The 27,675-nt window shown below is 41.1% G+C and overlaps 1 protein-coding gene and 2 long non-coding RNA genes across 3 annotated transcripts in view; 2 read left to right on the top strand and 1 right to left on the bottom strand.

Moving 5' to 3' along the window:
• SENP5 (SUMO specific peptidase 5) overlaps positions 1-27,675 on the bottom strand; it is a 155,067-nt gene that overhangs the window by 50,959 nt on the left and 76,433 nt on the right. The gene's annotated exons all lie outside the window — the stretch shown is intronic.
• LOC115611533 lies at positions 16,321-20,825 on the top strand. Its single transcript, XR_003992604.1, has 3 exons — positions 16,321-16,391; positions 19,094-19,189; positions 20,765-20,825. It is a non-coding gene; the product is annotated as an uncharacterized LOC115611533 (long non-coding RNA).
• Positions 20,851-25,470, top strand: LOC115611534. Its single transcript, XR_003992605.1, has 3 exons — positions 20,851-20,884; positions 22,969-23,096; positions 25,398-25,470. It is a non-coding gene; the product is annotated as an uncharacterized LOC115611534 (long non-coding RNA).

Here is a 27,675-nt window from a genome sequence, read left to right as displayed (position 1 = left end):
CTCAGTATATTTAATTTGCTTTTTTCATCATCCATCATATCATATTGGGAGAGCTGAAAGAATCTTATAATAATTTGAAGAGTGAGAGTTTTCTGGAAGAGTATGTGCTTGAAAATAGATTTTTGACTCCTGGGCTATAGCAGTATTACAAAACCACTCACATTGCACACTGACCCTTTGCCATCACCAAGGAATAGTTGTTAATTTTCATTTTAAGGGCTCAATTTTAGATTCTTCTAGCCACGTAAGCAGCACTTCCCTACCCTAGCTATTCCACTGTGCTACTCAGACCATATTACAGATTATATATACCATATATATGCAATACTGCACTACAAAGCCAGGGTAGTGTAAAGAGGAACATCAGCCAAACTGAGGAGCAACCCAGCCATGCACCACTTTAGCAGACACTTTCAGGCATAGTTACATACTCTGTTTTCATCAAGAGTGAAATAACCCCTGACTGTTTATTGCTACCTCTGGACAGTGGCTTGCTTCCAACAGAGATGACCACTTGATGAACTGTGCTCTGTTACTGGAGTGAGCCAGCGATGGGAACTTAAGCTGGCATCGCTGACAAATATTTTATACTGCATACCTATGGCCTTAGATCCACATGACATTACACAACATGGATTTGTGTGCCTGTCTTCAGGAGGAGAAAAGATGTTCCTAACTTGTGTCAATGTTGGAAGGGGACTCTTCCCTCCTGCTGCTCTCGCTGACATGTAGAGTGTTCTATCAACCATTTGTCTTGCCTACACTAGAGTCTTAGCAACGACCCAGGCAGCATGTAACACCCACTTTTTTTTTTGGTCTGTATCATAATTAACATAACCCTATGACCAAAAATAAAGTCAGACTAGTGCCAGATGAGGAGCCAGGGCTGCTATTGCTTACTTCAGTGTTACTTGTGTTGGTCTCTCTGAGAAGCTGATGTGAGTTTTAACTGAATACACATAAGAATGCACTCATGCTAACCTTACCCAGTAATACAAAGTCGAACTGAATTTCAGAGGCATCCAGACAGCAGATTTTACCCCTCCATGTGGACAGCTGAATAGTTTGCTGCATTGTGTCTGGGAATTGTGTGCTTTTTCTGATCAGGGCTGAGAGGGAGGATTCCTTGCTGGGCCACTTAACATAGTAACAATGCCGATAGTGAGTCATCAGAATCATAGAATCATAGAATAGTTAGGGTTGGAAAAGACCTTAAGATCATCTGGTTCCAACCCCCCTGCCATGGGCGGGGACACCTCGCACTAAAAGAACATTCTTCAAAATGGAGTGTAGTTTCCCATTGTGAACACAAATTTGGGTTTTCATTTACTCCAGATATCAGAAAGAGGAAAAGAAAAGAAAGGTAATTCATACGAAGTGCACTAGTTGCCTGTAACTCAGCACCAAGGAGACCAAATCACTACAGTTAACTCTCATCGTCCTCCTGCTGTGCAGATCATTGTGCCTTGATGCAGAAACTGAGGCAGAGATGGTTGATATGCTCAAGACTATGTAGTGGGCCAGCAGCTAAATCAAGAACAGAACCTAGGAGTCCCAACCCACCACCACTGGTGTCAGTGAGGATGAGGAGATACTTTTGGATCTTTGGCAGATGTGCTCTCTGCAAATTCATGAGTGGTCACTGTCTCCAGCTACCTGCCACTACCCTGATCAGCAGGCAGGACACACAGGCTCTTAAGGGCTGATCTTTTAAGCATTGCCAATCCCTATCAATCAAAACAAGACAGGTTTACTTAAGATGGCTTAAGTAATAACTCTTTGCTAACCCAGAGGATTTTGTCAGAAGCAACTTAAGGACCCCTTTCTGAACATCTATGCAAACAATCTGAGGATGTGATAACATCTGGCAGGGAGACACAGACAAACTACAGGGAGAGGAGGAAAGACTGGGAGACAATAATCCTTTTTTTTTTTAGTACGATTGGATTCAGAGATGGATATCTGATCCTGCCTTAGCACAGTAGCTGACCTGAATCACCTGGCAAGAAAGGTCCCACAGAGGAAAAGAAAGCTTTTTTTAGCACTTACTTAAGAACACTTCCTCTGGCCCACACACTAGGTCAAAATTTTGTCATACTAAACAGAAAACACAGTTAATTAAATCAGTTGGGTTTGGGTTGGTTTTTTTTCAGGGTAGAAAAGCATCCAGAGATGATGCCTCTTTGAGCTTCATTTTTAAGCTGAACTCAGACAAACCTCTCAGACACTAGAAGAAAAATGTCCACATAAATTTTCACCCAACCTTAAATTTATGCATCACTTTAAGGAGATCGTGAGGGGAGAGGAGGGGCGGCCATGAGGGGAGATCGTGGGGAGAGATCAGTTTGCTCTTAGTGACATGGCTTAGTGGTGGGCTTGGCAGTCCTGGGGTAATGGTTGGACTCGATGATCTTAAAGGTCTTTTCTGACATAGCTGGTCTATGCTTCTATCCTGTACATATCATATTTTGAAACAAATGACACTGTCTTCCACTACAACAGCAGCACTGATAAGCAGATGCAGACACAGTTCTAGCTTTGATTCTCACTGTGCCATGGAAGAAGTATTGATCAATTAGTATCAATTAAAAAGAAAAAAATCCATGTAAACATTTCAGAAATTGTTGCTGTGCTTTCCTAACACTGGTGTTAGTCAAAAATAACTCAGAGGAAAACTGCATAATGGTGCACAGAATCAGGCCTTTTATCAGTATTGAAAAAAGATGTTGTCCTGCTGGGTGGATCAGTGAGGCTTTATCCAAGGTCAGGAGTTTCAGTAAGTGTAACTGACCCGAGTCATGCTTCTAGATAAAGCTGGTTAACCAAGGTAGGGAATGAATCTGTGAAGTCTCCAGAGGTTGGCCACATTGGCATGAAGCACAGAGATTATGAAGCCCAGCTGCTAAAGTGCTCCAAGTTTGGGTTGCCCCTTGGATGACCATGAAGATTAACACACTGTTTTTTCTCGGTTGACAGTGCTCATTTTCAGGGTTACTTCTGAAAGACTAGAAGATGAAAGTGTCACACAAACACTGAAAAGATTTGGAGCTGCAGTAATTAGAATGTCTTTTCTCACGCCCAGGACAACAAAAGGTTGCAATGGCTTTGGTAGCACAACCCAGGGTAGCTCTGAGGTCCTGCTATTTCCAGTCACTCCAAGGAGACTCACTCTCTCAAAGGAGCCAGTAAACTGCACTATTGTGTACTGAAGGGAGCCAATGTCTCACCTAATGGAGAACACAACTGTAGAAGCATGAAAGGCAGCACCTCCAGGTCCTTCTTGGGAGTGCAGTCATGGTGAGAACTTTGAGAGCCATGTTTATAGGATGAAAAGATTCACTGAGGGGTGAGTTGTCTGTACATCAGAGTTCATACAAGGACATCTAAAATCTCTAGTCTGCAGAAAATCTGCTGTCTTAGGGGACAGCTCCTAACTCTACTGAAAGTATTTCAATCACTGACTTCATCTCTCAACTGTGTTAGCCTGGTCCAGGGCCTAGTCCCTCAGGTTGCTACTCAATCAATACGTCTATTGATTTCATCAGGAGCACTGTTTGCATCAGGTCAAATGCTAAGGAGTTCACAAGTTGCTAGGCTGATAAAGAGTTTCTCCATGAAAGAGTGATTCTCAAGTATTAACTGTTAGTGAGCTAAGCAAAGCAGAGATCTAGGTGCATATGATATAAAAAAGTGATTTATTAGACACACATGTTGCAGCAACAGGCTGAAGGAGAAAACTCCAAGTGACATCCAAGTGACATAAGGAGGTGGTAATTAGGCAATAACTAGTGTAGTTTTGCTACCCTCTGCACACCTCCAGTTTGTCCATGTCCACTCATACTGGTTCAGAGCCTAATCTGACATTCTGTTCTGGCCTGAATCCTGCAAATCCTGGCACCCAGGCGCACTCTCACTGAGCACTATGAGACATCACAGCATGCATACAGCTAATAAAGCAGCAAATGTTTTCAGCAGTAGATCTTGAACTAGAAAGCATCCATTCCACCATCCTTTCAGTATGATGCATGCATTTAAAATAACCACTATTAGACTTATACAAGGAGAACTGAAAAGTCTGCCTCAAATTGTAGCTATGTACTTCTCAGACTGAAAATATGGCAGTAGGGAACTGATTCCTCATCTTGGATTTTGTACGCTCTCAATCTCATTTGTGTTGCAGTATTCATTTTTAACAAAATCTTAAAGGATAAGAGAGTCATTGGTAGACTGGCATCAACCTTGACCAATTCCAATCTCAGTATCTGAAAAACACTAAAAAGATATTTTTTTGTTTCAGGGATTTTTCTCTCTCCATCTTAGGCTTTGAATTCTTTGGGGTAGGGACCAGTCCTCTGAAGAGTTTGGAAAGTACATACTGATTTCAGACAGCAGTTGCAGTAAGCATCATTGACTCTGGGATATATCTGAACCTTGATTAATCTTTCCACTGAAATAATTTTTCCAAATTATTCATAAGACTTAAGTATATTGAATGCCAGCAATATTTAACTGATTTGAACTGCATAGTTATGTGTTTTTTCTCCTTTTAAATGTATTTCATGCCTAATAAATGGTTCTGCAGGGTTTATAAAAATCAAGGACAACTCACATTTTCACAGTATAGAAGCCTTGATCTTTCACTGGTTTACACAGGTTTAAGATTGGCTATGAAGTGAAATTCTGGCCCCACACAAGCCAATGGCAAAACTTTCATGAAGCTAAGATCTCACCCCTACGACACAGAGTATGTCTCTCTTTAACGTGAATGATCTTTTAGATAGTACTGCATGAAGCAGGAGAATGGAATATTAATAGTAAATATATATTGTTATTTAATAATACTAATAATTTTTTGTAGCTTAATTGCAAAAATTCTTGTAGCTTTGTTGCTTAATTCTGCAATTCAGCTACACCTCAGAGCACCTCCCGCTCACATTTCTGAATTAAGCTGCACAGCATGCTGACAACAGATATTCTCTCTCCTTTTCAGGTGAAAAAAAGTGAAGCTACAGAGAGGTTAAGCAACTTGCCCAAGGCTACAAAAGATGTCTGGGATATGATCTTCAGATATGTTAAAATATTGCCAGTGGCTTAAGGTGTCTAATTTCTGAGAATTACAATTTTGGAGAGGCTCAAAAGACACCAACAGAAGTCAGATTGAGGGAGAACATTCAAGAATGTATCTCTAAAGCATGAGGCAGAGAAGCATGGTGATTATAAATCCCTCAAATTGTGCAGACTGAGTTTCAGAGCCAGTGGATACTTTCTGAAAACTCTGATGTAAAGCATCTGGAAAAATGAATGATCTGATGGAGTAAGAACAGCCTTTTGCATTATTTGTCATTCTAAAAATACCAAGCCTATACATCACGGGCACTGTGAATAAAGTTCCAGTGTAAAGCAAAGTTCCTGAGAACATCTTGAAGAGACAGAGAGCCTCACATGCTTTATGCGATTGTCTCTTTCATGCCTAAACCTGTTCAGCAAAACATGAGTTTCACTTTAGGCACAACTCCACCTACATCCAAAACCTTAATGTAAATGTGCTTACATACATTCTTTTATTCTTTACTGAACTGGGGCTGATTTCAGCTCACAAGATATAGTCCCCACTGAAATCAGTTTATTTCTTGCATCCTGAAACAGAGAAAATGATGAGGACGAAGAGAGGCTCTTCTACAGGCTTTTATAGGATGAATTTTTACGAATTTATTGGGATGCTTAAACACGAGTTCAATATATTAAAAAACCCAATATATTCTTTCTTTGAATTAGTTCCACTTCCTTTTGTAGAAAAGGCTGACTGAAAAAGGCTCTCCAACATCAAAATACGTAACACCACCACCAGACTACCGAATCATATGAGATTCACAGTGTAAATCCTTGAATGCTCAGTTATAGCTACATGCTGAATTTACACTCCCTCCCCTCCCCCATGTGAAGGCTTGCAGCCTGAGCCAGCAGTGTGCTGTATTCCACCCATAAATGGCTTTAAAAGCTCACATCTTGAACAGCACCTGGCAAGGAGCAGTGAGATAATGCAGTCTACAAAGTTTCAGTGCGATATCCCCCATGTGAAAAACTCAGAAACCCAAATGAACACCTCATTCTGCTTATGCTGATGTTTCCACACACAGCATTACATACTTTCTTGAGATGGCAGTTCCCAACGAGCATAACAACATCCATGTCCAAAAGGCATGGGGTAAGTGTGTCCAAGAGCACTGCAAGCTGTGAGCCTTCATCAAATCAGCAGAATTCACCTTGTTCTGTTCCTCATTTCACAGGAATTCTTTTCTGCATTAACTAGACATTTTTTTTCTTTCTATTTATTTCCTTAAACTATCCTTAAGGTTCCTTTAAACTTCAAAATTACTAGGGAAATTTGGAGTTGCTAACATTACTCTTAAGTTAGGAATCTGAGGGAGTTCATTCTTTGTGCTGGCAAGCCTTCAAACTATCTTGATTTTATCAGCTATAATTCATGTTTTCTTCACAGGACAAGCTTGTTTCTTTTGTATTACTTTGAGTCATCTCTGGAAAAAATCACCTCGCACTAAAATGTAATAAAATATGAGAAGAGATTATGACTTATTAAATTAAGCCAAAGCATACACTATATTTTGGTATAGTAGCATCCCTGAAGGGAAAGCAAATACATTTTCAAATGAGTTCTGCTTCTAATTAGGCAGGAAAACAAGTACCTAAATTTTCAAAGGGGCCCAACACACAAGGTGCACAACGAGCACAGGATACCAAAAATCTCAGCCTATAAGCAGCACAACAGAAACTGCTGGGTGATGACAGCTTCAGCCAAGACTGTGAGCTGCACAATATGTTATTTGTAATTTTTTGCTCCAATCCTCCCCCTGTAAACTCTGCTTGCTCTGCATGTATTTTGCTACATGGGTGAATCTGGAAGAAATGGTAAAGTGTTTTTCATAGGCATCTTAATTCACACCTATAAACACCTTAAGAAGAAAATGACCTTCTGCCTGTTGGATGTATGCCTCAGATCACTATGGGTCACTTATTTTAATTATTTAAGTTTTCAACATTAAATCCTCCACCACTGGAACAAACAAGGACTTCAGCCATTGAATTTAACAGTAGCAGGATCAGACAGGTATTTACTTTCAGGCTCACAGGAAAATGAAATAAGATAAAAACCCCTATCTGTTAAGCATGCAGTGCCCCAGTATTGATAACCTTTATGTCAAATATACATGGCACAGGAGATGACTCAGCAGCTGCTAGATTTTCAGAGCAGATGGAATGTCAGTGTCCCCACATGAGAGATTCTATACACCGGCTTCTTGCTGAAGACACTGCTTCCAGTCACAGAAGCAAAGATTTTCTCTCCAAAGCTGGCTTTGCTAATAATAAGTGTGAAATAAGGATATTTCTCAAGGGGATTTTCCAAATTTAAAATGTATTCTGCTTCTTAACACCTCCTATCCTACTGAGTGCTTTAGCCTACCACAGTCTAAGTGCAGTAATTAAATGTAAGTGTAATTGTTACAACTGTCTGTGGTAGGACAAAAGTAACTCTCAGGGAACTGTCTTGTCTCCATACTGTCCTGCTTCCAGCCTGTAAGCCACAGTTGTGGGACCTAATTATTCCTCCTGATTCCCCTTCAGTTCCACTCCAGCATATTTAACTTGACTAGTGGTACCATGATGAATGTTAGTTACAGTCCATCCAATCTCAGTTCAGAAAAAGCAGGAATATGCCATATTTCCCATTACATGACCACAAGAAAATCTCAAACAGCCCCACTGATATTTAACTCCCTCGATTCTTTTACTCCTAATACTGGTTAAGAGGAGACACAGAGCCATGTCTAAATGTGAAGCTCAACATTTGGTGTCCTTATGGCTTTTACACCCTCTGTCCACTCATATACAGAGCAATGGCCACTTCTACCCTAAAAATAGAACTATCAGCCAAATTCTTTGACACTGCTTATGCTGATCTGTTTTGGCTCTGTAGCTTTATTTTCTGAATTTTTATATGGAAACAGTGACTACAGCATATAGCCAGAAATGATTTTCAAGGAGTAAATAGTAGAGCTGGGAATTAATCACAAGGCATTTGAGATGGGCCAGTAAGCTCTCCTTCTCTGCCAGTGAACACTAGCTCTGCAGGGCTGCTCCCTCGCCATGCTGGCAATGTCTCCAAGCCCCCTGGCTACACTGCAGACTGGGCTTTGCCAGCCCAGCAAGGGGCAAGCACACCTGAGAGCTTGCCAGGATCTGCAGATAGCTTCGTTTAAGGAGGGGAAGATGGGGCTTGTAACACCAGCAAGAAGCACATGTAGGCTGGTCCCACCTCCATGGGGAGCATCCAGTGTTCTGGGAGCAGGCTGGTGGGAAACTGAAGGGTGGAAATGGCCCAGTGCTAGAGGGTCTGCAAGCAGCACTGAAGTCCAGGACTGAAAAGGCAAGGAGGGTGGCATGGCTGGGTGCACATGGACCAAAGGACCCTCCCCACAAACCCCCACCCCTAGCTGGGCAGGGTCCTCACTGCCTTCTCCTTCCCCAGTTTTTTAGCCCCTGTCTGCTCCCAGCACCTCCTGGACCCTCATGCCTTGCAGGGCATACCAAAAGGGCAGCGCACAGGGCAGAGCCTGTGGGAGAAAGTGCTAACTGCTGTAAGAGGCACCAAGTCCTGGGAGCTGGGTGCCAAGGGTAGGGCTGGCTTCAATTGCTGCTAGCTGCAAGAAGCTTTGGTCCCTCCAGGGGCCAGACCCAGGATCTGGGTTGCTTTTCTGGCCTGGCCTAATTAGGCCATCAGCTTTCTTGTTTCCTGCCATGTCACAGGGACTGGAAGAAGGACAGAACTTTTCCCCTCTTCTGCAAAAGCATCCATATGAAAAGGACAAAGCAGGCTATCCCATCTCTGTGCTCTCACAAGACCTTCTTTCCCCATGAGCACTCGGGGAAGCAGTGTTAATGGCAATACCGGCATTTGTGCCCTCCACCTTTTTTCAGGAATCCTGGAATGATCTTGCCTAATGAATCTCAGTGGTAGATCCAATCATCCATCCTTATTCCATTAGTTTTGCTGCTCTGAGAATGGCAGGCTAGATTTTCCTGTAGCCCTTCTGAATTTCATACATTCCTTTAACTCTCAGCATTTATTTTCCCTCTGGAGTCTAAAGTAATATGAGAGAGCAACGAGCCACTGCACCATTATAAGCCCCAGTTTCTCTATCAGCACAGTCCAAATATGCTTCTTATTCTGCTTGCTTCTGTAATAGCGACAGAGGTTTGTACAATCCACCTAGCAGAGACTGATGGTACACAGGATAGGTAGTTTCTGCCCAGAAAACAAGAAACATTATTAGGCAGTGCACGGTTAAGAGTAATACTTGCTAAGATTCAACTAAACTTTGCTAGCTTCCCCATTTAAGGTGACAACAAAGGCAAGGGAGACTTTCATTGCATGTATGCTTCACCACTGATCTGGAGGCAACTCTTGGGTGGGTTGAGCTAACACATTAATGTGAAGAAAGAAATATTGGTCAAGGTTGACTTGGTACAAGTTCTTCCCTTATAAGTCCATTGAAATTCCTAATGTTCACACAGATGAAATGGACATCACTTTAAGTCACATTTGGAAACTCCCTGCCTGCCAAATTGCCTATCACTTGGTCATTAAAAGCAAAGTTCAAAAACATTTTCTGTAATTCCAGTGAAATATTATTTCAGAGCTTTGGTGCTTTACTCAACAAAAACAATTTTCTCATTTTTAAATGCCATGCCAAGTATTCTAACAACTGTAGCTACAGATCATGTAACTGAAAACCTTCCTAATGTGAGCTTGAGAATTTTTACTAGCTCTGAAAACAGCTGGCCATGAACATACTAGTCAGAAAGAATACGAAACAAAACTAGTAAAAAAACGTGTTGATTGGTAGCTATCTCATGGGTATATTTAACCATTTCTTAAACATATCTTGCCTGTCTGGAAGTGAGAATATTTACATTATTTATTTCACAGCTATCTGGGAAAAAAAATGCCCTAAATTCCTAATGAAGTACTTTTGTTTCTGACAGATACTTCTAAATTGAAACCTGGTGTATGCACTTAGACAAACAGTTTATTAATTTTGACTGTTCCAGGATGAAGCAAAACTCCTTGAAGACGAGTCCTAACCTCAAAAACATTTTTGAATAGATTTCAGGGATCTGTCTTCTATAGTTCTATGAGTGCGCACACATGCACGTGGATGTAAAGGTGAGGGTGCATATGTACAGAGGGAAGGCAGACCCTGACTGTTCACCCACTATTGTAGATAAGAATCCTTGCACTGAGTTCAATGGTATTTGGTTAGACTGTACCAACCCATTTGCTCATAAAATCTACAGGAACCTTTCACTGATTTCATTGGGTTCTGGACTGATTGCTAGCTTTGGTTTTAATCACTAAAATTTTTAACATCAGGTATCTAGGTACAAGTGATGACTAAGAACCAATACTATGTGTTGTCAGTAATCTTAGCCTCAAGGGCAATACAAAGACATGCTCAAAACATCAGTCTATAGGCATTGGTAAACTGGCTTTTATCGTATCTTTGCCAATTACTGTGCAAATGAATCATGCACCTTTTTACCATGCAAAGCTGTATTAGACTACAGTGGGAGACAGATGAACAAAATATGCCTTCTGTTCCTATCACTGCCACAATAAAAAGAAGTAGATTTTTTTTTTTTATTTCTCAGACATTTTAATGAACAGTTGAAGTTTTGCTATAAAACTTATAAAACAGGCTAGAAGAGTGAATCTAATATAAGCCCATTCCCCAAAGGCTGGGACAGTTATTCTTAAGCCATTCCTGGTCAAAACAAAACCTGTTCTTTAAGATGTTAATCTCTTTCTATTTACATTGTACATGAACTTCAATAGCTGGTAGCAATGCAGCCTTCAAATCAAAATATAGTTCACCTTATCACTAAAGAAGCAGAAGAGTCTGGGTGGTTCATATAGGTTAGCAAGTATTTGACTGACCTTTCAGTGCCTGCTGAAAGGAATTGTCATATTGCAAATCTGATTGTCTCCCTTTAATCAGTCCTCACTGAAAATTTCTGAGGGTATGTCTAAGAAGAGTACCTGAATGCTTGAAATTCAATAAGGAAATAGATTAACACTAGTGACCTCTACCAAAAAAGGTCAGAGGGAAAATTCCCTTTCAACTCCTCATCAGCTCTTAGCAAATGAGTGCCAGATCCCACACTTTCAGTTTAACAGCACCATGGAAACCGGTCCAGGTGAACTGCTACCCGTGACAAAAATCTGTGTTAATCACATGCATAAGGATGATAGAAATGCTCCCTGGGCTTTCCAGAGCAATGAAACGATGCGACTTTATGACATTTGCAGGGTCCTGTATGCAAAGGCAGGAAAGAGTAGGGTTTCCTTCAGAAATAATTAAGATATGGAACAGAGACATCACTAGGGTAAAAAAGGTTAAAATAAAGAGTAAAAATCTATGCTGCTGTATCTCAGAGGTTTTCCACCTTGGCCTTTCATTTCTTTGCAGTAATTTTTCAGAGCGCTTCCCCAGTACAGGCCAGAGAGAATTTTTTATGAACTCCTGAAAATAAATTTAAAATTCACAAAGTCTCATAACAACCGCTATGCTTCCTGCCATTCTCCTATATGGTCATTTTTCAGCTGAGAACTCAGCAAAGCTCAACAGACTGACATATGGCCGTGACTGGGCTGCTAAACACCCTCTGATGTTGAGGAAATGATATTCTACAGCCTTTGGCTTGTGTGATTTTTAGCGGATTCAGATCTAAGCCTCTTTAGGCCTTTCAAATCCATCAGAAAGATGATGTTACTGAAGATGCATTAGTACCATCTACTGTTAGGAAGTCAACACTGCACCTTAAGCCATTTGTATGCCTCCACACTTTTTATGCTTCTGCTTATTTATCTTTCAAGATTATGTATTTATCTTGTAAGGTAAGATTAATAAAAACAGAGACCACTTAGGCAGGACATGTGACATCAGTGCTCAGGAACTCACAGGTGGAAACACACTGTTGCAGCCAAACCATAGTCTGGCCTTAAGAGCAGGGGAGATGGAACAAATACATCCCGATGGCTTGGGAACAACTTTCTCACTTCCCCAGCAAGTACTCACACAATAAAGATGTCCCCAACTCATGAAATGAGGAAAGACTTCTCTTTTATCACTAATTTAAGCTCACTGAAAAATACAGCTAGCTCTTTTACATAACGAAATCAAGTGGCTAGGTCAGAACATTTTCTGGTAAAAACCAGCATAGCTCCAGGGACCTCCGCTTGAGTGGATCTGAGCCAATTAACTCAGCCTTGTGTACAGAGGTCTGATAAGTAAGCCTGTGCTGGGGATTAAGTCACCAAAAAGAGCACAGACAGGGCCAACTTTTATCTGCTGCTGTTTGCGAGCAAAGGTGAAAAGATAGTTGGTCAAGCAAACCAAACTGGGCTGAAAGCCAATTGGTATAACCTCACTGACTCCAGCAGAGTTTCTCCAGATTCAGGTCTGCATAATGGAGGCTGCAATCCAGACTCCTCTCCTTGCAACTTCAAGGCATTTGACTTCATGTATTTGGTTTCTCTGTCTGTGATGTCAGATCTTGAACAAGCCTTTGCAGTAGATCTCAAGATTTGGCTGTTTTATCAGCATTCTCCAACTCTCCTTTTTAAAGGACACAAATACCTAATAGTTCTGCAGTCAGTGCACACCAGCCTCCCACACAGAGGAGACAGAATTATCTCTATATTGCTGTTCTTCATCTCTGCAGTTTCTCCTATTTTTTTTGGTGGGTTTTTTTTTTTTTTCCTTTTTTTTTTTTTTTTTTAATATGGGCCTGATTAGGGCTGTCTTTGCTCCAACAAAGGCCATTGATGGGCCTGCAGGGCCTGGCCCATGCCTAGGACTTCCAGACCACTGTAAAATGCAAACATAGGCTGTGGAAGCACAGGTGAACTGCTTTCTTTCAGACAGACAGACTGGCCAATCTGTCCAGGGTTTAGTGACTGATAAGGTCCAACTGTACTCAGGTGTACTGTTAAAAAAAAAGCCTGCTTTGCTGTTACCCCCACCTCAGTCTTAATTTCCCAAGAATAAAAGAGCTACTCTTCCCTAGTCTGCTTCTGTATAGGGGACTCTCTGCTCATCTTAGAAGCCTTTTCCTACATCCACCTCCACCGAAGTTCACTCCAGAGCAGAGTGACCAGACAAGGCTTTGGCACTGCAGATGTCATACTGGTTCCCTAGACAAAGGTATTGACACTTCCCTGGCCTGCTGCTCCTCAAGATACCATCATACACTGCATTTCTTTTCCAGATGCTTCGTGCTAACAGTCCAATCGTCTTGAAATCAGGCTAAATGCCCACATTTTCCTGTCCCCTATGCTGCTGATGAGCTTGCAGCACCATGTTCCCAACCACATGGCTCCGGTTTTCTCTTCTTTCCTTTGTTAAGTTTCATGCCACTTCTGTTACTCCACTTCTAAAGGTCATCTGGCCCTTTGTGTATCATATCCTGATCCTCCTTTACTAATGGTCCCCTCTAAATGCTGCCAACAACTTGCTTTAATGTGTCCCTACCAGCAACTTGCATAGATATTGCTGAGTATGCTGAGGACATTAATGAATATATTAAAGCAGGATCAGTTTCAAGACTAATCTAAGGTATCTGGGAAACGTCACTATCAGTTTTCCTCCAAGCTGATACTTCTCCTATTTATAGGACACATTTTTGTCTCTCCTTTAGCCAGAAAAATTGTAACATGAAAGTAACATCTTTAGTAATTCCCCATATGGCAACTATCAGATACTAAAGCCTACCAGATCTACCACGTTCTCCCTGGAAAATTTACTATCTTAAAAATAATGGTGTGATATAACCCAACACTGGTTAGAGCTTGTTACATTTTATTCAACTTTCCTCTCTCTGTCTCTCCTACCTTCCCTTTCATAGTGCTCCTCCCTCCAAAGTCTCTTAGTAAGCCTTACATGCTACTGGTACAAGTCTAGCAACCCTGTTGTTACTACTTGTAAATGTAGGATTTTTTTTCCTGTTCTCCAATCACAAGCCTGATCTCCCATTTGTACATTTGTTAGATATAGCTGGGGTAAACAATTTCACGGGCCCAGTCTGAAAGACCTCTAGGACAAAAAATGCCTTGTCCTCAGTGTCCACTTCCCACTTCCATCCATGAAAGCGTACAGAGCTCTCCAGATTTTGCTGGGCCACTTTCTCTCTTCTACCTCTGCAAATGGCTTTTATATTCTTTAGAGAAGGAGAATGCAGGCAGTTTGCTGCTAATTCCTGTGGCAGCCAGAGCAAGGCTACAGATTGTGACACAATGAAAACGTGCAGCAAAAATTTTTATGTACCATTCCCACTGGGCTTAAATGGACTGGGATTGTCCATTGTATGGACCACAAACTCCTTGTGCATGTCCACAAAAATTGAGCTCTTTTCAAGACTTAGTCCTCTAGTTAACTCATACTCAACCTCAGGCCTCCTCAGCTACTGAGGAGCTACTCCTCAGCCATCTTCTTGGGTTCTGAACCCAAATAGTGTGGGCTTGTTTTGGGGAGGTCCTCGTTCCCGGAAAGGAAATCAAGCTCTGTCTCTTCCCTAGCACAGGACTCACAGGCAGGACCCCTGCCATGGGCTGAGGCCACTAACATGGTATTTCTTACTTCCTCCACCCCTTTCTGTTCTATTGCCAGCCTCGCAGACCTTTTTTTCGAGAACCCTACAGCATCTGTCACAAGTCCCTTCCTTCCTCCCTCTGGAGAGGATTCTAAGGCTTTCTCTTCTCATTTTCATTTATTTATAGCATTTTAACATAATTCTCCCTCAGACCTCTCTAATAAGATCAGGCTCATCCTAAGGTGTATATATGCATTAATACTTCCTATCTGCAGTTAACTCTTTCAAGGCCAGTGCAGGATTTTTGTATGAGGTTCTCAAAAATGTACTAAAGAGCAAAGTGAAAGAGACTGACCATGAACTTCTCCTTATTGCATCATAGTGTGGTGGTCTGGGTATTTACTAGAGAAAGCAAGTGCTTTGATGTTGACTTACATGTTGTTCATTAACTTCTTTTCCATCTCCCATGTTTCAAAGTATGCTGAAACAGTATTTGTTCCTTTGGAGAACACGCTATGTAAACTTCTGATGAAAAGTAAATATTTTTTTTGAAGGAACTGGTTGTAACTGATCTAGTCTGAAACAACTACTATAAAGGAGCAAAGAAAATTTCTCTTTTCTGATATCATTGTGTTTAGGTAGACAAATACGACAGCCATTATCACATCAGGAATAGCTTCCAGGCAACCACTGGTTTTAAACCTTCTGAGAAACACATGAATATTTAGTGCTGTGTATCATCCCCTCTTCAATGACATATGGTTGTATTTTTTTTCCATAGGCTGTGAGTAGAAGATTTAATATTTGAACAAAATTAGCCTTGCATCTAAAACATTAGTCCACATCACAAACATTATACAAAGGCCAGGAAAACCACAATTCCTATCCTTGGCACCCAGCATCATTGCATGGTCTTGTAAGTCCTTCATGTTAAGTCAGTACTTGTCACCTTCAGATCTCCAGATGCATCACCAAACAGTGATTCAGCTTCACCAGAGGGTTATCCCATTCCACATGCAAAGAAACTGAAGCTGAAAGAGCCAGTGCTTCCAACCACCACTGTAATGCCGGTGATACTCTTGCTTTGCATCAGCCGTTGGCCCAAATGATCTCCGGAGATCTCTTCCAGATGAATTTTTATGATTCGGTGACTTGACTGGTTAGATTATCCAGGTTCCCTGTTGGCCACTGTTTTTTCTCATGTGCCAGCTCATTGGATCTCTGTTAACCCAACTCATGCAGTGAATCTGCCAAAGAGCTAACCTTACCATAATAAATAATTCATTTTCTGCTGGCATAGCTCCTTGCATCACCTCACCGCATGGTCAGATGAATGACATAGGAATGCCAGAGAAGAGTGAGAGCCTATGGCTAGGAACAGGGGATGGGACCTCCCCTTTCCGCAGCAGCTAGCGGCTACATCAACTGGACTGGTAACTTCAACCCATGCCTTAGGGGCAGACACGGGAATTGAGCCTGATCCATTCTCCACGCCTGCCCCATTTCTACAACCTGTCACAGCGTCACAGATGTGGTTGAGTACCTCTGATGGACATCTGCCAGATTGCCCTGAGTTTCCTGCTGTTGGGAAGCATTAGGCATGGATCCTGGCATTCAGTCTGCAGGCACCAAGTGCAGTGGTAGTCCCTGAGTCCAGTGCTTAATACCTGTTACTAGTACCATCTCCTTAATTTTCTCCCAGCATGTTCACCATCTCACTGAAGGTACAACCCCCTTCAATCAGAATATGCTTCTCTGCGATATGTCACTGGTGCAGGTTTTCCACAGTTTTCTGAACACTAAAAATTATAAGTGTTATGAGACTTTGGCTGCAGCTAAAATGTACTTTACCCCATACACAGCACCTCTCCTAGCTCCTAGCTACTCTGAAGCATTTTTGGTTTGTAGGCTCAGGTTCTTCTGCCCTAATAGCTTCTTTTCAAAAACATGGACACCTTTCTGCTCAGGTCTGATTTCTTTGACCTTTATTACACAGCAAACTTGAACTTCTACTCTAGGAAAGCCTATTCATCTCTCCCTCTCTCCTACCACAAGCTGCCCATAGTATTCCACAAGTCTGTTTAGCACTGTCTTGATATTTCTTTTGCTCTTGGTAATTTTCTATTCGGTAGTCCCTTCAAACTTGGCTACACTGGTTTCACAGCTCAAGTTCTTTGTTTAAATATCCATCACCCAAAAGCCTAAGTACAATCTTTAGTGTTAGCTTTCCCACATTGTCCCTAGTCTGAGGGGACAGGCTGTAAACCCAGCCAGTAAGTGAGAAATGTTTTTTAAAATATCTACAAAACTTTCAAACTGGCTTTTCCAACCTGATTAGTTTCAGTGGAATTTAATGGGCTTTTCTATTTTTCCCTCCTACAATTCTTTTCACAGATTTAGTTGCTGGTAAGTTTCAATTTGTGGTGTCCAAAATCAAAAATATCAGATCTCCAGTTCCCCTCTCTGGTCTACTCGAGATACTGACCAGTCTAGCTCATTGCACAAAAGGTTTTTCCAGAGGCACTACTGCACCCTCTTCAGCGCTTTTGGTAAGTATAAACTGGATGGAGACAGAGTGGGAACTGAATATGGAAATAGCTATTTCAGAAATAACCTAATGCGTGGACACTCCTGCCTCAAAATACGATGTTTTGTGTTAAGCTCCAGGTACAGAAAGGGCTTTGGACTGGAATAGGGGAAGTTACTCCTGAATAAAATCTAGTGCTAATGTGTTGGAGCCACACACTTCTTCTCACAGAGACATACTTCTTAAGGGATCATTACTTTCTCTGAATTTATTTGCAGGCGGCTTTGGGGTGAGTTACAGTTGACTGCAGAATGCAGAAGAAGCCAAAGAGCATATATTCCTTGGAAAGCGAACAGTCTTTTCCTTACAAATGCATATTGATCCTAACAATGGGACCCAATTGTGACTGAGCCTGTAGGCCCTAATAGTTTATTCTTTATCTCAAAAAGGGGTTCCCCCCCTCATTGTTGTCATAATACAGAGCAGAAATTGTTCATTTCATATAGACTTAGATTTTATTTTCAGCAAAACTGAATAGAAATTATTTAATCAGTCACCCTCTATTTACCTTTGATATCAAAGCAAAGTTAACATAGGCAGCTTCATGATGCATGTAAAACAAATCCCAGCGGAGACCATTCCAGGATTTTAGGGGAAATTATTTGTATCATTATTATTCTACTGGGCTGCCTGCAGTTTTCAGATCAAACCCAATACATTTTTCCCCCAGTATCTGCAATGACTTCCAAAATTATGCGGACAATTATTTTATTAGCTTGTACCCAGATGGTAGACTGCCAGGCTCAGTTACTGTCATTGCATCTAGCTCTCTGTAATGCAAGTGTTACTAAGAAAACAGTGCATTTGGCCACTGGTTATATAAATTAAGACCAAACCAACAGTTACAAACTCAATTCAAACAAAATCAATAAAAGGCATGTGAATCATCAAAGTAGTAACATTAGAGATAATGTTAACACTAATCTTTTCATTTAAGATGTCTAGCACAACACTAAGATGTGGCAAATGTCTGACAGGCTACTCCTGTCCCATATCGTCATTTCTCATTGACGTTATTTATAACCAGTTCTACTTAAAACAATTCATCACTGGTGTTGCAATTCACACTATTGGTATACCTTGGACCTCAGTTGAAAGACAAGGACCTAATAGCAGAGCAAACTATAGTAAACAGGGAAAAATGCATATTCACTTTAAAAGATCATTTTTGGACCATAGCAATCATGTCCATTTGTGACATTTATCATGCTAGAATGGCAGTGGTGTTTATTCCAAGACTGTATTTTGTATAATGCAATGTTTGTCTCTTCCTACCTCCAAGGGATGATTACCCATATAGTTTGTAAAATCATTTTGGATATGAAAAGCAGAGAGTATAATACTGGCTGTGAGGATAAAGAACCCAGTGTATTGTAAGATTAATTATTGAATCACAAAGCCACAGAACTGCATGGCTGCAAAGAACTTCCAGAGATGATTCTGTGCAAGGAGGCTGGATCAACTGTCTGGTATGCACAAGGGCTAATGAGCTGTTTGCAGCAGGCAGCTATCAGAGTTGCAGTTCTTTGAGCACCCATCCTGACTCTAGGATCTTTTCAGTTGCTGAACACTCTCCTCCTTTCCCTGCTTTGATTTTTTTCCTTTGGGTGTCCATCTCATCTCTGTGGATCCTCTCAGCAGCTGTGGGCTCCTCTCCTCTGGCATCAGCACTAGCCCTTCTTATTGGGCAGTCATGGTGGCCAACTTGCCTCAGATGTATTTACCCTTACTAAGCCCCCAGACTACACAGTATTTTATCCTTGCTGGGAACAAGGACCAAATATGATCTGGGGATTCCTTTCCGCCACTAAATCTTGGTCCTCTCTCTCTTCTCTGCAGTTGCCCAGTTGCTCTGTAGGCCTGCCTGGAAAGATCCCTGGGGAGGAAGGTGATGGCAGCAGAAGTCACCTGGCTTCCTCTGTTTGACAGTGACAGGTAGGTAGAGAACTGTGGCAGTGTTTGCTGCTTGGAAAACTGCTCCCTATCTTCTTCAGGAAGAGGCAGAAGGCCATATCTGGCCCACAGGCTATCAGCTTAACCACATGGGTTAAGGCATGCCCCAAAAGTGTGAAAGCATAATCCACAAGAGCAGGACTTAGCATATCAAGGAGACAGCAATCTAAATACACCTTACACTGTTTCAGAAATCTGTTCTCTATCTTTTCAAGCACAGCTGGGAAGATTGTACTATTGGATCTGGACGAGCTAGAAGCCAAGTGTTATATTAAAAACTGTATGCCACAGGAGGCTTGTGAACACAGGACTTTTGTTGAAACGTACTATATATACTATATCTACAGATTGGGTTTAGCTTTACACCTTGATTCTTCTGGCACAGCTGTTCACACTAGGAAAGTCAAACATGATGACAGATCTGATAGCCGGCACTGTCTGATGCAAACATGGGAAGCAGGAAGCAAGAGAAATCAAAGAAGAAAAATGCTTCTCTCCATTAATGCACAACAGCAAACGGTCCAGCCATATTCTTGCTGAAAGGAATTTGATGTCTCGATCAGTGCTTTGCCTAATGAGCTACCAACATCAATCTGTCATCATCTGTATTATTTGAAATGGCCTCTGCTGACACAAGGTATATTCATGCACTGGCCCTCCTGGGCACTTGAGAGTTCAAGTCCTGGCCAGTTTATACCACACTGAATGATAATGAAGGGTAACAGAATAATCATTTGCTTCCTTCTCTCAAGGGGAGGCAAGAATGTCATTGTAGGGATCTCCCCCAGCCAAGAATGGCTTTTGATTACAGAACAGGGAATATGTTCTCTGTGCACAAATAGTCTCTAGCAGATCTTTGCAACTGTGTGTTAACTCTCCAAAGCATATGTAGCACATCTGTACTGGCATTTCCACGAGCCTGCCCCCAGTATCTGACTCTCAAGGACTTGCAGGGCTATATCAAAAGCCAAGAAAGACATGAACACTGACAATAGTGGGGAATTTCAAGCAAAGAAATCCCCTTTTAGTGCTCTGTCCCTACCTATTCCTATAATACATACAAAACATTACACAATAACCTTCAACAGTACTTCAGCTCAGAAAATTATTTCCTCTGGAAATACCTACTGAGTGAGATTTTAGATTGCAAGATTTCTAACCAATACTCAGCAGTTCTCTCAAAAACTGAATAATTAACTTGCAGCATTATACAACGGCATAATGGAAGCTTCATACAATGAAACAAATAATTTGTCATGAAACTTCAGGCAAATGGCATCTACTATATTCTTACTAGTGCAAAGTTAACAAAAGTCTTGTTTCCTTTCAGAAAGTACCTGGGAGTTGCCACACCATAATCCTAGTCAAGCCTTACGCTTCTGTGTTAATGCATGCTTACAACTGTAGCTGAGTTCCAGGTGAGTTATATAGCAAGATAAACAAAAATGTTTAACTCCAGTATTAACAACTTTTCTGTTAGGAACTCACAGGTTTCAAAATGTATGAACTCATTTCCTCTTCTGTAGCAAATAAATACTATGTGTTACATTTTCTCAGTGAAAGGCTTTCCTCCAGGTATCCCAAGGACAATGTTGTTTTCAAGACTTGTGTGGGGACTCCTTGCATGTGCCAACATGCACCATTTCCAAAGAAACATTTCATACCAAACTGCTCTTGGTAAGAAAAGAAGATAAGGCAAACCCTAGAGCGGCATTTCCATGTGTGCTCTTAAAGGAAGATTAGGCAGATAGCTGACAAAACAGAAATGCAGCAGACAAACTCACCATTTCAGGTGGTTTTCAAACATTTTGCCTTGTGTAGTCCTAAATCTTTCCAGTGTAAGTGCTGCCCTCTGGGTAATAAACACAGGTTTAAAAGTCATGTAACACGTTACTATAGATAATGTGACAAGGGCCAGCTCTTCAGGCCCTGTGAGAGTTCAGAGAGGTGATAGCCTCAAGGACAAGCTGAGAAATGGGATTCTTTCTGAAGAGAGTGAAAGAGACATACCTGTCAGTGGCATGGCTGAATGGCTCAAAGAGATCGTGATGGCAGAGGGGATGAGGTAAGACACAGGTGAACAGTTGAACAAGAAGGTCTGGTCTTGGCCAGAGCCTTGCAGATGAGAGGAGAAAATTGCGTTTGATGTTCTCATGAATGGGGAACTGCTTGGAGATACAAAGACATATTCAGCAGACTAGCATAGGGAGTAGGATCAGTGGTTGTGCTGAAGAGGATGTCATACGGAAATCAGCATATATGAATATTTTGAGGTATAGTGACAGATAAAATAGAGATTTCAGATATGTTTGGAAGAAAGAAAGAAAATTATGATGAAGACCCAGACTAATTGTGCTAACGAAAGAACTCAAAAAGACCCAAGATTCCCTTCAAGAGACAGACTTGTGTGTCAGGGAAAGGGTGCTGCCACCAGCAATGAAGAACTGAAACAATGAATAGAAAAGCCAGAAACCCATTGAGAACAACAATGCTCAACAGAACAGCAGAGGGGATATGCCAGAGGCAAAGGCTGAGATGCCCGCTACAAAATCTTGTAGCCTCACCAAAGCGGTCCAGTGAGTTATTTTTACCTATTTTATTCACAAATCCACAAGCACAAAAGCAGTATTCTGCACTAGCCACTTATATGTACACATTCTAACTGGCAAGATTTAATGTCACTGTTAGGTTCAGAATTTCTGGGCTAAACGTAAACAAAAATATAGCTCTTTTTTCTTTGACATTACAAAACTTAACAAATTCACAAACATATCAGGAAGAGGTGTTGATGTGCACCTTTTTATATAAATGTGTCACTGGATGTTGTTTTTAATCAGTTCACAATGTTTACATTCACATCTCCCTTTCTTTTAGACACTAAGGAGAAGGTCACCTGGGCACCTGTGTCTGTTCTAAAGGCCTCGTGTTTATTGCTCTTGACAGCCTGGAGTCCCTGTTTGCTGTGAAACTGATGTTGTGGAAATTAAGCAAGGAAAGCTGTAAGTATAGCTACTTTGTTGTCATAAAAATCATCCATACTTTATGTCTAACATGCAAAATTCCTTAAGCATGAACGTCTATATAATTTCTTTCAAATTCCACTTACTTGGAAAGACCCACTTCCCCTATTGCAAATGTGTTATTAATATACTGTCTCCATGCTATTAAATCAAAATGTGCCTCTCATGTTTCCTATCCTAGTTCCAGTTTTTATCCATGTAGCTGGAAGGCAGCAGAAAGAGTTGAATAAATGGGTGATTTAGGGACATGTAGCAGTAAAAAACCTTCTTGATCATCTGCCTCACTAAAAATAAATAACTTTAATTTTTTAAAAACCCTCTTGCTTGTCAGAATTATGTAAATCTCACTGGGATATTGATAGAGGTTGTCATGCTCCTGAAGGAGTGCTCCAAGGTGAGAAAACATATCAGTTTGCCATCCTCTCACCTGCCATTCCTTAGTCCTACCTGTAAGTAACATCATGGACCCTCCTGTCACTCATGCGAATGAGCCTCGACATGGAAAAACATGCACCATTTTCATAACAGTAGCCCAGTATAAGTAGGTAACAATTTCATGTTCTTAGACTGCCACAGCATGAGAATGAATGCGTAGCTTTTTCTACAAAACTCAGTGGAAAAAGCACACACAGTGCCAAGAGCAAACTTTGTTTCTCACATCAAAAATATGTCATTGCAGCTGAGCATGTGGGAATCCAGAGAGCACAGCAGGTTTCCCTAACACTTGCTGCTAAATTTCAGGGTTTAACTCAGCAAGGGAAGATAACATGTGGAGTTATCATGTGGAGTTCTCCATCAAAGAGACTAACAGCATCATAGAACATGACAGCATCCAGACCAATTGTGCATTTACATCTTCAGACATTCCTGTAAGTAGAAGAAATTAATGTGGCATGTTTCAATTTGGCTTTTTAAACTGGAGCCATGTGTCTGTGGATACCCTGGTGATGCCAGGACAGTCATTGGTTCTCATAGTGAGTGGAGTTTAAATTCAATTAGGTTGACATGCTGTTCATGGAGACAAGGAGAGGTCAGTTTGACTGCAGGGTGTCTGTTTACTCAGTGCAAAATACTCTGTTTCTGCAGTCTGATGCACTGTTTGCTCCTGTTGTTCAGCTCTGCAGTTTCTTCCCAGGTATCTTGCTTTATTTGTTCTAGGTTCTGATATGGAGCAGTGGTCACGGGGAGCAGCCATATAAACTGTAAGCCCAAACTATAGCATAAGGACATAAAGCCAAAAGAAAAACTTCAGTAGCTGCTAATCTCTGATTTCACAGTTGCCACCTATCCATCTCCAACACAACTTTCCCACACCCATCAAATTGCACAGGCATGATACAGAGAGAACCATGACATCCCTGCAGGGCTGAAGCAAAAATATCCCACTGTTAAGAGTTGCATGGCAACATAAATAACTTTGACCTTGATAAAAGGGTAAAAATGTATAAAAATTTAGGAAGGGGGTGTTACATACCAGGACAGCATAACACAGGGTAAGTCATACAGGGGCTTGAAAACCCTCAACTCAGAAAACTGCTCGTTACTGACTGCAACATTAATACACATTGCAGAGAAAATGCGGAAATGAGGAGGAAAATTGAAATCAATCAAAAACTTCACTAAGACAAAACATCTTACATAATCTTCCCACTGGGAAGAGACAGAGAATAGACTTTTGTGTAAAAAATGCAAGTTATGTCACTTGATGTACTTCTGGAAGGCACTCAAGTATTTCAGTGGCATAGACAATAGAAGAGCAAAATAGAACAAGAGAGAACAGGACAGAAATAGACTCAGTTGGCTTTGTATGGGAGAGCTGGTCAAAAATCAGAATTTTCATTACAGTAAAAATTTCAGATTTCTTGACAACTTATCATGCTCTTTCAAAAAAGAAAAAAAAGATCAGTACAGTTTTTGAAAAGAAACTCCAGCAAATAACATTTCTCTGAAATAATAAATACTAAGTCTGGGAGCCCAAATTTCAACCCTTTTAATCATGCTACATCTCCATTAAGTCCAGGAATCCCTAAATTTTTACTGACTGGCATCTGATTTGTCTGACTTTTAAATTCCTCTAATACTTATGCTTTGAATAGATCCTTCTACCCAGTGATATCAAAACTTCTTACAAAATTCAGTGAGTTATTTCAGATCACTGAAGTAAAATGGAAAATAGTTATTTCCATTTTACAGTTAAAAGAAAATAGATATTAACAGATAGAGATCAGAAAAGTTGAGTGAAAAGGAATCTCTAGCTGGGCACCCAAAACTAGAGGCTCCCAAATTAGAGGCCTTGTCTTCACATTTTACTTTGCACAATAAGAAATCTCTCAACTGCAAATACTACAGCAGACCATGGCACATGATCAGCCTTCCTTCTCTCAAAGATTCTCATATATATATATGTGTATATATATAAAAAAAATAATTAACATATAATGTTCTACTATTACAGTCTGGTAAAACTGTTCACACTTCACAGTTTTTTTTTGCAGCCTGAAATTTCTGGTATGGGAACACTGAGAGATTTGGACTGTAGTGAATCTGAGTCAACTTATATCTGCTGAAGATTTGCCCGTGTAGTGGAAAGGGGCCAATAAGACTATGCAAACCAATTAGTCTAATTTATCTTGAGGTTTTTCTCAGACCCCTCTGGGTTTTCATACACTTTATTTTTAAATGCTGGTTATACTGTCATTTAAGGAAGCAATATGCTGCCTTGACAAGACTGGTCACTTTAACTATCTGACATTTTCCCTGCAGGCATTTTCTTGCTTTAGCGTGCAGATTTCTGTGTAGGTGATGGCTATATAGAAGACAGTCCTGATGTTCCAATATCTTGTGAACTCTATGATCCAAAAGTAATGTATTTAATCAAGTGTAAAGCAAAAGGTGATTAAGTTTTGCAGTACTGTACAATGCCTGACTGCTCAGAAATGCATCTTTTGATGTGGTGCAGAGAATTGGAAAAGTTCTGTGTGCTTTACCAAAAAATGACGTTTTAGTAATCTGAAAAGAGAGCCTCAGAAATCCCCACAAGTGTTTAACTTTGATCTGAAGCTTTAGAAAGATGATATTTATCTGTTTGCTTGTTTAATTTGTTTGAATTTTAAGCTCTGGAAGGCGTCAGCTTGACATCTTGTGGAAGCAATTCTTTGCTTTTTTTCCAGATGAGGTTGAGCAGGGGCAGCAAGTTTCCAATCATCACTAGTTCTTCAAAGCATCCAACCAAGAAAAAAAAAAAAGAAAGCAAAAAAGAAAACCATCAACTCACCTTTCCATTGTAGTTTATATGAATTATTAAGAACTGAGATTCAGAGGAGCCTCAATTCTTGAGCACAGAATCAATACTGTATTTTATATAACAAGGGCAGCAAACCCAGCTTGTTCTGCTTCCAAGCCTTGTCAAGTCTCTCAGGCAACCTAATTCACTAGGGCCAAAGTCTAACACTACTGATGTGAAAGGTGGATTGAGGTGGATTGAAAACTGGCTGAATAGCTGGGTCTGGACGGTGGTGATAAGTGGCCCAAAGTCTAGTTAGAGGCCAGTGTGACCCTCTGGCAGTGTACCCCAGGGGTCAATACTGGGGTCCAGTCCTGTTTAACTTCTTCATTAACGATCTGAATGATGAAGCAGAGTATACCCTTACCAAGTTAGTATATGACAAAAAACTGGGAGGAGTGGGTGATATGCCAGAGGGTCGTGCTGCTATCCAGGGGGACCATGACAGGCTGGAGAAATGGGCTCACAGGAACTTCATGAAGTTCAATAAGAAGTCTGAAATCCTGCACCCTGGAGAAAAACAACCCCATGCACGAATATATGCTGGGGCCCACCTAGTTGGAAAGCATTTGGCAGAAACAGACCTGAGGGTCCTGTCGGGCACCAAGTGGAACATGAGCTAACAATGTGCCCTTGCTGCAAAGAGTGCTAACCGTATCCTGGGCTGCACTAGGCAAAGTGTTGCCAGCAGCTTAAGAGGGGTGATACTTCCCCTTTATTCAGCACTGGTGAGGCCACACCTGGAGTGCTGTGCCCAGTTCTGAACTCCTCAGTAAAGGAGAGACAGGGACATACTGGAGACAATGCAGCAAAGGGCCCCAAAGGTGGTTAAGGTGCTGGAACACCTCTCCTAAGAGGAAATGCTGAGAGAACTGGGGCTGCTTATCATAGGGAAGAGAAGCCTCGGGGGATCTTAAAGTATATCAAGACCTGAAGGGAGGGTGCAAAAAGGGCTGAGCTCTTTTCAGAGGTACCCAGTGAGAAGACCACAGGCAATGAGCACAAATTGAAATAGGAGGTTATGTCTGAACATCAGGAAACTTTTTTACTGTGAGGGTGACCAAGCATGGGCACAAGTTGCCCAGAGAGGCTGTGGAGTCTCCCTCAGAAGTATTCAAAAGCCATTTCGACATGGTTCTGGACAACCGTCTCTAGGTGGCCCTGCTTTTGCAGTGGGGTTGGACAAGATGACCTCCAGATGTCCCTTCCAATGTCAACTATTCCATGATACTGTGATCCTGTAAAAGACTTGTTCACTTCAGTGGGGTTGAGATGTGACCTTCTGTCCAGGAGCCCATGGAATTTAGCTCACTTTCTTGTGCTGTAAGAAGTATTTGCAGCCACTAGGAAAGGACAACTTTTTACTATGTTCCAGACATGAAAGAGAGAGAAGATTTCCACTGAGTTCAATGAGAAGTTATTTCTGCAATTATTGCCTCTTAAGTGAGGGCACCAAAAAAAGGCCAGTCATGATGGGACACAGGCCTGAAGAGAAATTACATCAGGAATCTCACTTTCAGAAGGGAATACTTAGGCAGATCTGTGCCAGTCTGTATCCAAAAGGTGAAAGGCTCCGTTGTTGTATTACCTGTAGCCAAACTACCTGGTTGCATTTTCAAACTCCATTCCCAAACATAAAAATCAAAAACCAATTTCTTCACACATATAAAAAGTAACCCAAAAAGTGCTAGCTGCAAACATTCTGCATTGCACTGAGTGTTAGTAACCATGCGGGCACATTTTTGATCCTCTCTATGCCAGCAAAGAAATTCGTACAGTCACCAAGAGGGGAAGGTCTCAAGTAAGCCTACAGAGAAACTGAAAAGAGGTACAGCAGGCTACAAAGTATTTCATTTTTGTCCTGCTTAGTAAATGAAATACTGTATGTGAGTGACAAGGGGGAGGGAGGAAAGAGGATAATAAATCCTGTTTACTAATTGAGGTTTAAGTTGTTCTTTAAAAATGGAACCTGAAGTTGACTGAACTGGGTTATATATTATATTTAGAAATATATATTATATTTAGGAATACTTAGTGCTTGACTGAAGAAATGTTATACATCCTACAGTACTTGCAACTCTGAAGTGGAGAAGATGTAACCTAAGAAACTGAGTAACGACCACACAAAATTTATCAATAATGGTAATTATATGTAACTTAAGTGA

Source organism: Strigops habroptila, chromosome 8 (assembly GCF_004027225.2).
Source record: "Strigops habroptila isolate Jane chromosome 8, bStrHab1.2.pri, whole genome shotgun sequence".
NCBI lineage: Eukaryota > Metazoa > Chordata > Aves > Psittaciformes > Psittacidae > Strigops > Strigops habroptila.
Note: the sequence above shows the minus strand (reverse complement) of the source record. Positions and strands in the feature narration are given on the sequence as shown.